The following is a 15,695-nucleotide window of genomic DNA, read 5'->3' as shown; positions in this document are numbered from 1 at the left end:
TGCAAGATTGGTTTCAGGTGTAAAATTTAGTGATGCATCACTTACAATAGCCAGGGCTCATCACAACAAGTGCCCTCTTTAATACCCATCACCTATCTAGCCCATCCCCCACCCACCTCCCTCCATCAACCCTCAGTTTGTTCTCTATCATTAAGAGTCCCTTATGACTTGTTTCCCTCTCTCCTTCTTCTCCTTTCCCCCTTCCCCTATATTCACCTATTTTCTTTCTTAAATTCCACATATGAGTGAGATCATACGGTATTGTCTTTTTCTAATTTATTTCACTTAGCGTAACACACTCTAGCTCCACCCATGTCATTGCAAATGGCAAGATTTCATTCTCTTTGATGGCTCAGTAATATTCCATTGTGTGTGCATATGTGTGTATATACCACCACTTCTTTATCCATTCATCAGTTGATGGACGCTTAGCTATTGTTTGTCCATAGTTTGGCTATTGTTGATAATGCTGCTATAAACATTGGGGAGCATGTACCCCTTCAAATCTGTATTTTTGCATCCTTTGGGTAAATACCTAGTAGTGCAACTGCTGGATCGTAGGGTAGTTCTGCAATGGGTGTTAAGAGGTATTAATGTGCCTGCTTGCCCCCTATCCTATCAACTCCTTTGCCCTCTTCCTCCCCCCATCTACAAGATGGAGACAACGCATGACTTAGGTTCTAGAAAGGGTCTTTTTTTAAAAATTTTTTATTGTTATGTTAATCACCATACATTACATCATTAGTTTTTGATGTAGTGTTCCATGATTCATTGTTTGTGCATAACACCCAGTGCTCCACACAGGATGTGCCCTCTTTAATACCCATCACCAGGCTAACCCATCCCCCCACCCCCTCCCCTCTAGAACCCTCAGTTTGTTTCTCAGAGTCCATCGTCTCTCATGGTTCGTCTCCCCCTCCGACTTACTCCCCTTCATTCTTCCCCTCCTGCTATCTTCTTCTTCTTCTTTTATTTTTCTTAACATATATTGCATTATTTGTTTCAGAAGTACAGATCTGTGATTCAACAGTCTTGCACAATTCACAGCGCTCACCATAGCACAGACCCTCCCCAATGTCTATCACCCAGCCACCCCACCCTTCCCACCCCCCACCACTCCAGCAACCCTCAGTTTGTTTCCTGAGATTAAGAATTCCTCATATCAGTGAGGTCATATGATACATGTCTTTCTCTGATTGACTTACTTTACTCAGCATAACACCCTCCAGTTCCATCCATGTCGTTGCAAATGGCAAGATCTCATTCCTTAGAAAGGGTCTTTTAGGGATTACTTACTAGAAAGCTTTACCAGTTGCTCAGCACCATTTCACGATATGTACAAGTATATTACTGTTATTTTGATATATTGCACTGGAATGAACTGTGCGTTTTATACACATACACACATATACACACAGTCATAAAATAGTGTTATAAATTATGTGTAAGGACAGGAGTAGATGCCTTAAAATATTTATTTCATTGCCATTGCAGATACATCTCATATTTACACTTTAGAGAAACTAGAGTGAATCTAATCTTTTGGTACTAGATGATTACATGTTTCAAATGGTCCTAAATCTTACATGCCCGCAGTATGAGATTAAAGAAACTGGACTTGATAAGGCATGTGTGTTTATTTATGTTTTGCAAAGACCGAGACTGTAGTACAAACAGTCTTCCTTTTAAGGAGCATTCCCAAAGAATCTGGTTTATACCTGAGCAATAATTGTGATGCATAATTATTTTGCAAATAGGCAGGAAAGGTAAAATTTCTTTATACCTGATTTCTTAGTAACCACCTGGGGTTCTAATTAAAATTCACTCTTGGTATGTGGAATAGCATCAGATAATGTTATCCTTACCTCATTATGTAATAATTACATCTGTGGCTTTTGGTTTTGTTTTTAATTAACTTTCACAGTTCTCTACAAATGACACGGGGCAACTGACACAATTCATTTTTTTAATGATGGAAAAAAGCTTAAAAGACAAAGGAAGTATGAAAGGCAATTAGGATGCCATGAACAAAATGTCAAAAATTCAAGATAAACTGGATTTTATTTCCATCATCCTTTCCTCTTCGCGTTCAGTTCCTATGACAAGGCTGTGCCCACCATGAAGGGGACTTCACGGATAGTTCGTAAAGGCAGAAGGCTGTGATAAGTGGTGGCTCCCTCCACTCATGCAATTGCGTGGTATTGGCTTCATGGCATTTTGTCCAGCTTTATCCATTCTCCATCAGAACTTTGCACCATACTTGCCATGGAACTTTGGGAAGCTTGGAGAAGTGGGGCCTGGTGGTAGGTAGTGTCAGAGAAGAACCAGAAGAATCAGGTGTTCAACCCAGGACCTGGTTTCAGATTTAAGGGCAGGGGGCAGGAGGAGCAAGGAAGGTGGAGGGATGCCACCATGTCCAACCTCATCTCATCCCTTGGGCTGGGTATGTGCAAGAGAAAGACTTAGAGTCACTTACTACAGGTTTAACTAAAATGCAAAGTCATTTTATATTAAAAAGCTGGAGAGGCCTGATGAGACCCCGTGACATCTGGGCTACAGCAATTTTATATTCAAAAAAAAAAAAATGCAGCAGGCATATGTTGAGAACATGAGGCTCTGTGCCAGGGGATTATTCTTGAGTTGAACATAATAATGCTTTAGTTGTAGATAATAACTATCCTGTTTCCTAACTAATTTGCTAATTCAGTATTCTCTCCCATACTGGAGACCTATCACTAGTCTAAGAACCTTCAATGGTCCTCCACTACCTACAAGATCAATTCTAAATGCCTAGGCTGGTATCAGAGGCTTCCAGGTAAGACCACAAACTATATGTTTTGCCTTAGCATCTAATATTTCTCTTAAAGAACATTCTACCCTAGTCTGGTTCTAAAATAATGTCCCACACAGGTAAACTTCTGTCATTCTCTCTCTCTCTCCCTTTTGTCTTCCACATCCCTCCCCACACAAACAAGGATTTTTTACTCTCATTTCCTCTATGTAAGCCTGACAGATCCCTGTCTTCCCACTTCAAGCCCCATGTGTCACTATGGAGTAAACAAGGACTCTGTCACTTAGTACAAGAAAAACCTACTAGGAGAAATAGAGGGTTGTCTGAGTGTTGCAACAAGTCATAAACCACTGTTCTAGTCTCCAATCTGTATTAGCCCTCCTGCCTTCAGGTCTAGCAAACATAGAGACCCATATGCTGTAAGCAGTCTCGTCCACCACGATGGTCCAGGTAAGCCTTCTGAGAGAGTAGCACAGCAAAAGTTTCTAAGCACTGACCAAGTGAAGCACTTTGCTGGCACTTTATGTGGATTGTCCTGCAGTGGCCCTCACAGCACCCTGTGAGGTTGGGACTAGGTGTATCCTCAAGGAGAGAGGGAAGTCAGGCTCGGTGAGGTTGACTTGTCTGAGGTCACACGGCTACAATGGCAGGAGAAAGAACCCAGCAGGGCAGGCATATCGCTTCACATCCCTCAAAACTACTGAAAGGGGACCCCTCCTCCAGCCTTTGCAGACCACTCCAGCAAAGGGACAACTCTGACAGAGTCTCCCAGAACCTTGCATGGCTCCATCTCTGCAGAACTCACGGATTCAGCGAAAACGAGGAAGCTTCTTTATTCTCAGGGCAGGCTGAACTGGATGGCCTTATATCAAAATTCCTGGAAGAATAATGACCAACAGTTCATTCTATTCAGAGTGCTGTTGTTTTCCCAACATCCTGTCTTCCCAGGGCAGTGAAGGCCACAAAGATACCCTCAAGCAAGATGCCCATGCAGGCCTCACACATCAATCACACTGAATGGTCATTATCTTCCCCATTTGCAAAGCTCTCTGCCACTTAGAAGCACAAAGCATTCCTCACAAAGTCCGTTGTGAGCTGGGGGAGCACAATGGCAGAAGGACTGTCAATGTCCCCAATTTACAGGAAAGGAAACAAAGGCTCTAAATGACAGAAAGCATTCATCAATTTGTAAGTAAAAAGAAATGGTATGGACATTGTTCAATTTCTTGATCAGATTAGTAGTTATACAATATTCATTTTGTCATGACTCTTTGAGCTGTATTGTTTTGCACATGCATTACCCTTCCAAAAGAGGTTGAAGATGGATAAAAAGGACATGAATTATTTAATTCCAAGACCCAGCAGTAGACCAAATGGATGTGTGATTCTCTCTCTCTCTCTCTCTCTTTCTCACATATACCATACACACATCACATGGCATTCTTTGTCATCCTGTGTCATGGCTGTGTAGTATTCCATTTTATAGATATATTTTATAGATATATATAGTATATTTAACATTGTCTTCCTAATTCAGGTTGTTGCTAATCTTTGATATTACATTACATACTGAAATAACCATCTATGTACATACATCTTTGCTCATATGTGCATGTGTATCAGTAAGACAGACTATTTAAAATCTCTTTAACATATTAGTCCCTGACCAAGCATTTTTATTAAAGTTTTGATAATTATTGCCAAATCACCATCCAAAATTTTGCACGAGTCTTCGATAAAATCACTTTTTCACACCTCACCAATATGATGATTATCAAACTGATATTTGTGAATCCAACCTGAACAAACTTTGTATTGGTGTTGTAATGTTCATTGCTTTAATAATAAGTGATGCTGAGCATTTTTTTCATTTGCTCATAAGCCAATTTTACTTCATCAATCACCCTGTGTATGTTTTTCCCTGTTCATGTTCCTATTGGCCAAATGGTCTCTTATTGCTTTGTGATAGCTCTTTACCTATTGAGGAAATCAGTCCTTCATTTGTCATTTGTTACGCTTTTGTTCCTGAGCAGAGATACTCCATTTTATGTAGAAGAGATATTCCATTTTTTGTTAGTCTTTTCTCTTACACCTTTTCTCTGACACCTTTTGGGGGTTTTGTCTTGTTTAGAAGGGCCTTCTCCATGCCAAAATTACTTGCGCTATTTTCTCTAATGCAGCATTCTTGAGGGGATTTGCCTAATAAAAGGTTTTGCTCTTCTCTGGGCAACAGAATGTTAACAACAATATTCAGGTAGATTCCATCCATGTTGAGTTTCATACATCACGGATTCTTAAAATGAAACTTTAAACATGACCAAAAGAAATACTTGGATGGGACTAAAGCCGCTGTATAGTGTGGCGAATAGAGTTTACTGGACAATTAAGTTTTAAGATGTACAACAGACCATTTGGTGGGTTTCTGCTACTCACCCACAATTCCTCATCATGGGGGAAATGATGAAAACATTTAGTCCGATATAATCTAAGCTCTCATGTAACTCTTCTTTTCTCTGCCTTTACTAAGTTCTTTTCATTTAATGCTGGGCTTGATCTTCATGTATCAGAGATCTTCTTGACCTTTGGGGATCCTCCACTTTCACTTGTGCAAAAGGATCACGGTTGACTCAACATAGAGAGGTTTTACCTGTAACATTGTGAGGAAGTTTGTTACCTTCAGCAGAGTCTGCAACATCTGTACTGCTAGTAACATATCCTCTCAAGATACTCCAATCCGCTGTAGTTCCTTCACCACCTTGCTCTCGGCTGTCACTGGTATGCGGAAAAGAAAGGGAACGTGCTCTAACATTCATGAGCCCAGCCACCGTTGTGAGGTCCTGCACATAAATGACTTCCTCGCTTACTGCTACTTAATTTACTTATAAAACTTACTTATAGAAGAGGAAAGAGAAGGTCCCAGAAGTGGAATAAGATGCCCAACATGACACTAGCCAGACAGAGATACAGACAGAATTTAAAACCAGGTCAGACTGGGGGCGCCTGGGTGGCTCAGTTGGTTAAGTGTCTGCCTTCGGCTCAGGTCATGATCTCAGGGTCCTGGGATCAAGACCCTGTGTGGGGCTCTGAGCTCAGCAGGGAGTCTGCTTCTCCCTCTCCCCATGCCCCTCCCCCAGCTTGTGCCCTTCCTCTCTCTCTCTCATATAAATAAATAAAATCTCTTCAAAAAAAGTATTAAATCTAGGTCAGCCTGCTAAGACGGAACTCTTATGCATCAGACAATATATCCACATCCATGGAAGGCATTAAAATGTACAATAGGACCTCAAAGGAGAAGCCGAAAAAACTTTGTCTGGAGGTCCACAAAAAGGAGCCCCCTGGGAGGGGTCTCAGTCATTCCAGGTGCGCCCCCCCCCACCAAGGTTTAGCACAGCAACAGCTCTTTACAAGAACCCCCCCACCCCCACTGCTGGGAACAACCGGGGTGCCGGGGGGCTTCCCTTTCTCTTGCTGGCTTGTCCTCTGATGGCTGCAGATGGCAGTGTGGCCGGCTGACTTTTCGTCTAGACACATCTACTCCCCACAGCTCCCGTAATCTCTCAGATGCTGCCGGGCCATCTCCCCCTCTTCATTTCCCTCCTCCTCGCTACTCTGTATTCCCCACGCTGCGCCCGTCCTGTGCAAACGAACACATCAAAGCCATATGGAGTCATTCTTTCTGGGCGCCTGTGTCCTTTCTCTCTCCTCCTCTTCCTGGAACATTAATATTAATAGCTTGTTTCTTCGCAGTTGCTCTCTTCTCCAACCTCAAGGGACCGGAACCTTTTCTTGGTCTTTGTGCCAGACGGAGGCCTTGTCTGAAGGTGTAGGGAGGCTCACTGGGGGAACACAGGCAGGGATGAGGTCTCTGATGTAATCCTGGGCCGCGCAGGGCAAGCATGTGATGCGGCTCCCCTGCCAGCCCAGTCAAACCAAACAGTCTTTGTAATATGTGTTCTTTTGGAGGAGGAGGAGGCGAGAGAGAGACGCAAACGATCTAACAAAAGCCCAATGAAATCATCCCTAATTAATAATCACTGGTTCTGAAGCCAAGCTCTGCATTAATTTTGCAAGCCCCATCTCCGGCAAGAATCCCACTTCTCTCATGTTAATGTCGGTATCCCCATTTTATAGATTAGGAGGCTCGGGCTCAGAGAAAGTCAGCCACCAGCTCAATGTCACACAGCTTTGTAAGTTCGAACATGGCAATTCAAATCCCCTAACTAACTCCGAAACCCACATTGTAAACCTTGGCCATCAACTATTTCCTGCCTTGTAACCTCTGTTCAGACTGAATTCCTAGAAAATGGACACAGGAAGAAAGACTTCTTTTGTGTTCAGTCAGAAGAGCCTGCCAGCCTCGGAGCATGAGACCTGGCACAGCAGGACCCAGCCTTTGTGTGTCTGCCTTCTCCTAGTTTAGGACCACTGCCGTCAGGCTTGGCACCACTTCCGAGGTTCCCAGAATTTCTGGCAGGAGACAGCCAGTGAGGCCAGAGGCCGATGGCCAGATCGGCACTTGGCAGCCCTCGGAGAAGGCCCGATTCCTGCCCTGGGCTTCCCCACCACGGGCCAGAGTGCAGCTACATGTTGGGAATACCAAGGGGAGATGCGCAAGACTCACCGGGTGAATTCCCAAATGTCAGTGGTCCCGTTGGAGCTGGGAGAGGTGATGGTGCTCAAGTTCGGGGAGATAACAAGATGTGGCCCCCTGGTTGCAAAGACAGCACCCCTATGTTGCTTTGTTTGGTTTGGGTTTTCACTTTTCATGCATTCCCTGGATACTGAAAATCTGAAATGGCCAAAACATCCAGAAACTTGATCATGGCTTTACAAGGCTTTGCGCGATATGGCTTTGGAGGGCTTTTTTCAGCCTGACCGTGAATAACTCTCTGACTTTCTCTTACCGCTGATCATGGCGGCCTCCTCTTGGTTCCTCAGATGCCTGATTCCTCCCTGATGGAGGGTTTTCCAGCCTCAGAGCTGCTGCCTCTGCCATTTACCTGCTTATCCCCACTTATTCCTTAAGGTTCGCTGTTCCTGCCATGTCAAGTGAGGTGAGTTCACCAGACAGGGCAGCCACTGGAGAACTCATTTATCCTATGTGCTAGGTTAGCAAGCAGCATATATCCCTGTAAAGGGCCAGATAGTAAATATTTTCAGCCCTGTGGGCCATACCTTTTCTGTCACATCTCTTCAGTCCTATGGTCGTAGCATGAAAGCCGTCAGAGATAATATCTAAGTGAACGTGTGTGACTATGTCCAACACAACCTTATTTACAAAAACAGATGGTGGGCTGGATGTGACTTGTGGGCCATAGTTTGCTGACCTTGGCCCTAGGACGTCATTAAAACCCAGAACTGCTGAAGCAGTGAACTCAGGTTTCTGCAATAAACTAACAGAACTGGCAACATGTAAATTGGTCCTGATTCCAGAAACGTAAATCACACCCTTGAGTGTAAATTGAAGCAAATATTTCTTGCTGGGCTGAGCCCGTCTGTGATGCGTATTTTTTTTTTTAAGAGATGCCTATTACCGGCAGTCAGCTGAGATTCAGAATCCCAATAATCCACATGGGGAAATGAGAGCTAATTATTTATTTTAATATCCATATTTTGGATCCTTTAACATGCCTCGCAAGATGCTGTCTGGCTCGGGAAATTGCAAAAGAAAACATAAATGAGAACAAGAACTGCAGAAACATATAGACATTTTGCCAGCAATGTTCAGAATATCAGTTCTGCTTTCGTCAGTGAAGTGAATTCACGGGAAGAACTATTCTGGTATATAATTTTGATCAATTCAAATAAGTGTCTCAGAAGTCTGGCTGCATGTGGGACGCACACTCCGTGGCTGTGGTCTCTGTACCACCCACCTACCCTAGCCCAGCCAAATGACAGGCGATACTACTAGCAGTGTTTTTTGTGGTTTTTTTTTTTTGTTTTTTTTGAATAAAAAGACTTCCTACCAGCTGCCAGTATCTGGTGAAGCCCAGCAAGAGCCAGCTGGAGGAAGTTTATTTATTCCTCAACCATTTATTGAACACCTATTATGGGTCAGGGGACACAAGTGAGTGAAATATAGACTCTACCTTCAAGGAGCTCCTTGATCAGGTAAGTGAGTAATATTTATCCATGGATTGCAATTCAAAGGAATGAGAATGACAAGCAGCACTAAATGCACCCACAGAGGACCACCACAGTCACTTGTACGGTTTGGCCCTTAGCCACACACCTCCTGCAGTCGACTTGCCTCCAGAGTACTGAGCTGTCTGGATACAGGTCGAAGTCAGGTTGGCACAGCAGAAGGCATCGAGGGTAGAAGTGATTGTGTTGCTAGAGACCAGGGGTGACCAGAGCAAAAGAAGGAGGTTTAGGCTTTGCATGAGTTCAGGCTCCCCACGATCCTTCCACAATTGCCCATGACATCTGTTAGCTGAGAACTGACAACTCTGCCAGCCCTGGAGTAATGGAGAGGGTGACAGAGCGAGTAACAGAATGCATTTCTTTAATGCTTGCCTCTTCTCTCCCATCCCTGCTTTACAGCCCCAAATAGCTCACTCGGTAATTGTAAGGAGTCCCTGGCAACATCCTATGGGGCCACATGGCCATGCAGTCCCAATGCGTGCAGCAAGAAATAAAAGAGGAAGGCCGTTAGGTTATGTGGGATGCTTAGACGCACTCTACAGACTTCCCTGCTGTAGCACAGGGAGAAATCACATACCCAGAACCCACATACGAGGACTACGTCACTACCTTAAAGGCAGGTAGCAGGAAGGTGTATATATTCCTCTGACCTAGTGGATGTGTCACTCTGCACAGGCTGCTGAGACCACCCCCCGCCCCAAGAAGGCATGTCCGTAAAACTATGCCCGCCCACATCAACATGCATTCTCACCCTTGTGCATACCCTTCAAAGAGCTTGTTTGCTATTTCTTTAGTAAAATGGAGTGATTTTTCATTTTAATCCATTTTCTCTTGCCTCTATTAAATAAAAGGTAAACAAGTATTTTTTAATCTGTCTGAAAACATACCGAATTATTAGCCTGTGTGGGACATGTATATTCTTGAGTTTCTCTGATCTGCCTTCTACATCTCTTTCAGAACACTTCTCAAAATTAGAATGAATTTATGTTTGCCTAATTACTTTGTCAGGTCTCTTCTGATCATATGCCACATGAGGACAGGGGCTGTTGTTATATTGTTTCAGTTCCTTCAATATTCATTTGTGGAATGAACAAAAGGATGTAGGAGACTCTCCATGACCCACTTCATCCCACGCCTCCATTTGGGCTGGTTATGGTTGACTTCCATCGTAAGCCCATCAGTACCAGATGCTGCATCTAGAAAGCCCCTCTCTGCATGTGTGATGGAAGCATCCCCATTGATCCCATGGTGTGAACACAGAAAGAAAGGAACAAAAGAAAAGAGTGGTTGGGAGGGAAGGCACTTGCCCACTGGCAAGTCAGATTATTCATATTCTGTGGAAAATGAGAAACCTATTTAATATTCTATGGCAAATAGGAAACCCAACATGGTCACAAATAACTTCCTGCTGGACATTTCAAGTAATCCAGACTCTAATTCTGCTGCATGAAAAACTGTGTGAGTCCTGGAGTCAGAGAGCCAAGGCTGAGTTACAGTGTGCAAGGCCAACATATTTCTGAGATCGCTCCAGGAGTCCTAATAGGAAAATTCAAATGAGGCCACCTGCTTTACTATGTGTCGAAAGGCGCTTCCCCCTCCTCCCTGAGTGCAATTTATTCTCCTAAACTTACAGCATGGGAAATGAGATTTTTCAATGGATTTTGCCTTCAAAAGTCATCATGTCTTCACCAAGCCACCAAGCTTTTTAAAATGGATTTAGATAACTTGGGGTCTGACGTGTCAGGCCTTTATATATATTTTTTTCCTTTCAATTTTCTTTTTCTGTTCAGGAAGAGACCCATTCTGGCGTAGTCATGCCCCATTGAACAAAGCCAAACCTGGATATAATTATTTCCTCGGAGATGAAAGGAGCCTAATATGGAAGAAGCTATTGAAATTGAAATCTCAGAAAACCACCACCAACCCAAGGCAGGGGTATTTTTATCAACGATGCATTCTCCCAAGAGGCAGGTTATTAAAATTTCAATTTTATATATGTGTATGTGTGTATACATGTGTGTGTGTGTATATGCACATACATATGTTCACACATATATGCATGTATGCATATAAATACACATATAGTTTTATATATATATAAATATAGTCTTCAGAAGGAAGATATGTGGTAATTAGAGAAAGCAGCATCACTAATGTCTAATTAAAATGGAAAGAGAAGTCATTTTTAAAAACTGTCATATATTTAATTAAGAAAAATGAGCATTTGGTTGCATGGCTCCCAGTTGGTAAAGAGGTGAAGAGGAGTGGGTTTCAGGAAACCTGGGGCGACGTCTAAATGCACACTCTACCCCACACCCAAATAACCACAGACCCTCCAACTGGACAGCCATGGGGTAAGCTGAAACTCTTTTTTCTATCAGGTTTCTCTTCTTGTTAAAGGCCATTGGAAGCACACCCAGCCACACTGTGGCTTGAAGAGGTTTCTAGTCTCTAGAAGTGGGCACAGGAGGGCCATGGGGGTATGGCACTGTCCCCTGCTTCCCTTTCCAGAGACTGAAAGAGGCCTTTAGATGTTTCAGGTCTAAACATGAAGCTCAAGCTGAAGCCTATAGCTCCCCCGTGGCCCTCACTCGGCAGGATTCCCAAGAAATAAGAGACTGATCCTTCTACCAGTGAGACGTGTGGTTGATTGTTGGTTGTTTCTCACTTATTTCTACTCTTCTTTTCAGCCCTGATTTTGACTTACAGGAAATCCATGAGGGCTATTGTCTTAGTCTATTCAGGCTGCCAAAATCGAAGTCCATAGGCTGGGTGGCTTATAAGCAATAGAGGTTTATTTCTCACAGTTCTATAGGCTGGACAGTCCGAGCTCAAGATGCCAGCACGTTCAGTACCTGGTGAGGGCCCACTTCCCGGGCCAAAGACAGCCACCCTCTCATTGTAACCCCACACAGTAACCCTAAGGGGTGCAGGGCCTCTCTGGGGTCCATCGTAGGAAGGGACTAACCCCATCCTAGAGGGCTCCCCCCCATCTCCAAATGCCATCACACTGGGGCTTAGGTTTCAACACATGAATTTTGGGGGGACACAAACATGCAGTCTACAGTGACAATGAGCTCTAAAATTTATATTTTGCATGTGCTTTATGTTTTAAAATGTCTTGGCCTAGGGAGAGTCAGGCTTCACAGTCCTCCTCACAAGGAGAATCCCTGCCACCTGCTTAAGGTAGGGATTAATCTCCTTATATTGCTCCACCTACTCTTTTCTTTCCCTAGAATATTCTCTCCCATCGTTTCAACTGGCTTTCTCGTAGGCATCTTTCCAGAATCACTTTGGGCCTCCTTCTCCTTCTGCATCCCCCTTGGCTGAAATGCATCGCCTTTCTTTGTGCTCCCACCAGACTCTGTGCTTCTCTTGTTCCCTGACCTCCTGGCATCCAGTTGATTTGATCAGGAGTCTGTCTCCCCCTGATTAAGCTCCTGGTGGGCAGAGCACCTGTCTTTCTAGCCTTTATATTCATAGCACCTAATAGAGGGACAAATTTTAAATGATGATTAATTTAATTCAATTTAAAATTGTGTTTCCTCCAGAGAGGGAGAAAAACCACCATAAAAGACTCTTAATCTCAGGAAATAAAGTGAGGGTTGCTGGAGCGGTGGGGGGTGGGAGGGATGGGGTGGCGGGGTGATAGACATTGGGGAGGGTATGTGCTATGCTGAGCGCTGTGAACTGTGTAAGACTGTTGAATCACAGACCTGTACCTCTGAAACAAATAATACATTATATGTTAAAAAAAAAAAGATAGTAGGAAGGGAAAAATGAAGGGGGGGGGGAATCAGAGGGGGAGACGAACCATGAGAGACTATGGACTCTGAGAAACAAACTGAGGGTTTTAGAGGGGAGGGGGGTGGGGGGATGGATTAGCCCAGTGATGGGTGTTAAGGAGAGCACGTACTGCATGGAGCACTGGGTGTTATATGCAAACAGTGAATCATGGAACACTACCTCAAAAACTAATGATGTAATGTATGGTGACTAACATAACATAATAAAATCAAATTAATAAAATAAAATAAATAAAATTGTTTTTTCTATTTTGTATCTGTCACCGTGGGCTAGGTTATACTACTGTAACAAGCAAACCTCTCAGTGAAGAGCAAAAATATTATCTTAAGTCAAAAACATTCCTTTATCATTTGTACCATATGTCAATTGCATGCCAACTGGGGTCTCTGTTCCATATTAACCTCACTGTGAGCCCCAGGATGATGGAACAGGGACTGTATGGAATACTCCTAGGGTGCTGCTGCCAAAGAAAGCTCTGGAGAATCCTATACCGGCAAGTAAATACTCTGACCTAGAAGTGACACGCATGCCTTCCGCTCACAGCTCGCTGGCAGGAAATAATCCTATAGCCCCCACCTAACCACAGTGAACCAGGCATTTCACTCCTGATCCTAGAAAGTGCAGTATATTTAAAAATTAGCACTAATGATTTCAGAAGAGCTGTTGAATAGTTTACTCTAAAATCCTTGTGTGGGGAGGTGGGGGGTAAGCCTGTTACAGAGCAACACCAATTGCTTCTTACTTGTCCTAGAACTGAGACCTAGCACTGTGCCTAGCACTGCCTATGCGCCTTACTGGTCTCCAACTTATTATGCTCTGACTTCCAGGCTTTTATAGAAGCTGTTCCTTGAACCTTGAGCTCTCACTGTATTCTGCCCTCCTTCACATGATGATGTTCTATTTATCTTTCAGATATTTGATTATATGTGATTCCTCCAAGAAGCCTTCACTGGAAACCCCTTATACACACCATCATATTGTGCCAAGTACCCTGTGTCCCTTTCTCTCACATTCTAGAATTTAACACTGTATTTTAATTGCCTGTCATCTTCCACTGGGCTAAATGTTCTACATGAGTTCAAATCCCACCCTGTCCAATAAAGGGTAACCAACCACTGCATCCCCAACACTAAACACATATTAATTGCTCAAGAAATATCTTTGAAGGAGTGAGTCAGTTAATGACTCTGTGAATGAATAAATAAAATTGCAATGGTCTCTATATTGTTTCAAGGTGGTTTACTCCAGTGTTCTGATTCCTTGACTGCCTTTTAAGAGAGAAAGGAATCTCTTCCCTTTATTCATCCTTGTTTAACCTGGAATCACTATCGAGTTCATCTTTCGATATACTTCTCTCTGGCCAAAATTCTAACTCGCCATTTTTGTTTTATTTCTAAGTTGGGAAAGCCCCCTTTGGTTTGCAGATCTTTTGGGGGCTCTCCTCTCTGAATTTTATAAACTCATTGCACACACACACACACACACACACACACATACACACACACACACACGGACTTGATTTCCCACATTTAAGATGGAAGACACAACACCACCACCTCTAGAGCTCCTGCTGGTTCTGACACTCTGATTCTATGGTCTCATAGAGTTACTACATTCCAATCTCTTCACCAGAACTTTTTTTTCTTTTTTAAACTTATAATAAATTCCTGACCTTCTGACCAGCTTAACTGTTTCTAAGCAAACCTAGGAAGCATTAGTCTTATCTGGCAAAAAGTAATATGTAAGGTCATTACTCCCTCGGGATGGGCAAGAAACTTTTTTCTTGTCATCGGCAATATTGCCTGAAATTCCCACATTCATTGATTCAATGTTTTTAGACATCAGTGTGTCAAATCCTGTGCTAGCTGTTTTCCCGCAAGTAAGTCCTGGGTCCTAAGATAAACCTCCCCTCTTCCTCCCACACCCCACTTCCCAGTGGTGTAATCTCTGAGTAAGATATGCTGTCACCTTCTCCCTGCCTATAGAGTATGTTTTACTACAACTCCTTCTTCCCTGGGGAGGCTTTCTGGGACCCTTAGTCTAAGACATCTATCCCTGAAATCTGTTCCCACAGCACAATGTATTCCCCCAAACAAAATCCCCCCCATACCTTGTAACTACCTATTTACTGTCTGTCTTCCCCAGTAGAGAGTCAGCTTCATTGGGAGTGTGATTTGTGACTCTTGCCCAACATCTGCTTCCCAGTGCCCAGAACATTATTCGAGTCCTGTCTTAATAGGCATGTAATAAAATATTTGTTGAATGCGTGAAGAGAACTTTCTGGTTGAGACCGAACTGGGAGTTAAATTCTATCATCAGTACTAGGTTATCCAATGCTCAGGGTAAGCATCTGCTTAGGGCATGGGGTGAGGTGAATTTCGGGAAGGGACAGTTAAGATCATTATAATAACTCCTTTAACAAGAAATGCAGAACTTTGAACTCACAGCATCCCGTAAGGAGCCATTTTAATGTGAGGATACATAGACACCATGCATTATTTCAAAAAAATAAAATTCTATTTGTAGCAATGTTCTAGAATAAGAAGGCCACCATTGCATTTATTAAAATTAAATTAACGGTCTCTGAAGTGTTGATCTAGCTTACAACTCAAACATCTTAAGATATCCTTATTTAGCCTTCTATTTGTATGTTAACTATGACTTTGCAACGAAACAACTTTACGATGACGAGCAAAATGTTTGAAGTGAAAAAGAGAAACCAAGACCTGTGTGTCTGACAAACTTAGGCAGAAAGGAAGAAGCTGGATCCGGACATGGCGAGTCCTGGCCATGCCCTGAAGCTGCCGGAGTGTTGTATAAGGCACTCCTGAGAAAGTGCGCCAATAAATCGCATCTCTTACTTCCTATGTGAAAACCTACTCGCATTTAGCAGCACCCAACTTTCAAATGTGTTTCATTCCAAAAGTACATTTCTTTGTCACATCCATTTAGG

General features: G+C 43.1%; 1 long non-coding RNA gene across 1 annotated transcript; it reads right to left on the bottom strand.

Annotated features, from left to right (window-relative positions):
- Positions 1 to 1,947: 1,947 nt before the first annotated feature.
- Positions 1,948 to 6,664, bottom strand: LOC141372848 (uncharacterized). The gene is made up of 2 exons (XR_012378343.1): positions 5,225 to 6,664; positions 1,948 to 3,668 (listed from the first exon to the last, which is right to left on the bottom strand). It is a non-coding gene; the product is annotated as an uncharacterized lncRNA (long non-coding RNA).
- Between the last annotated feature and the right edge of the window lie 9,031 nt (positions 6,665 to 15,695).

The sequence above is a fragment of the Callorhinus ursinus genome, unplaced genomic scaffold (assembly GCF_003265705.2).
Source record: "Callorhinus ursinus isolate GAN/ISIS: 27379988/994484 unplaced genomic scaffold, GSC_fseal_2.0 scaffold5, whole genome shotgun sequence".
Taxonomy (NCBI): Eukaryota; Metazoa; Chordata; class Mammalia; order Carnivora; family Otariidae; genus Callorhinus; species Callorhinus ursinus.
Note: the sequence above shows the minus strand (reverse complement) of the source record. Positions and strands in the feature narration are given on the sequence as shown.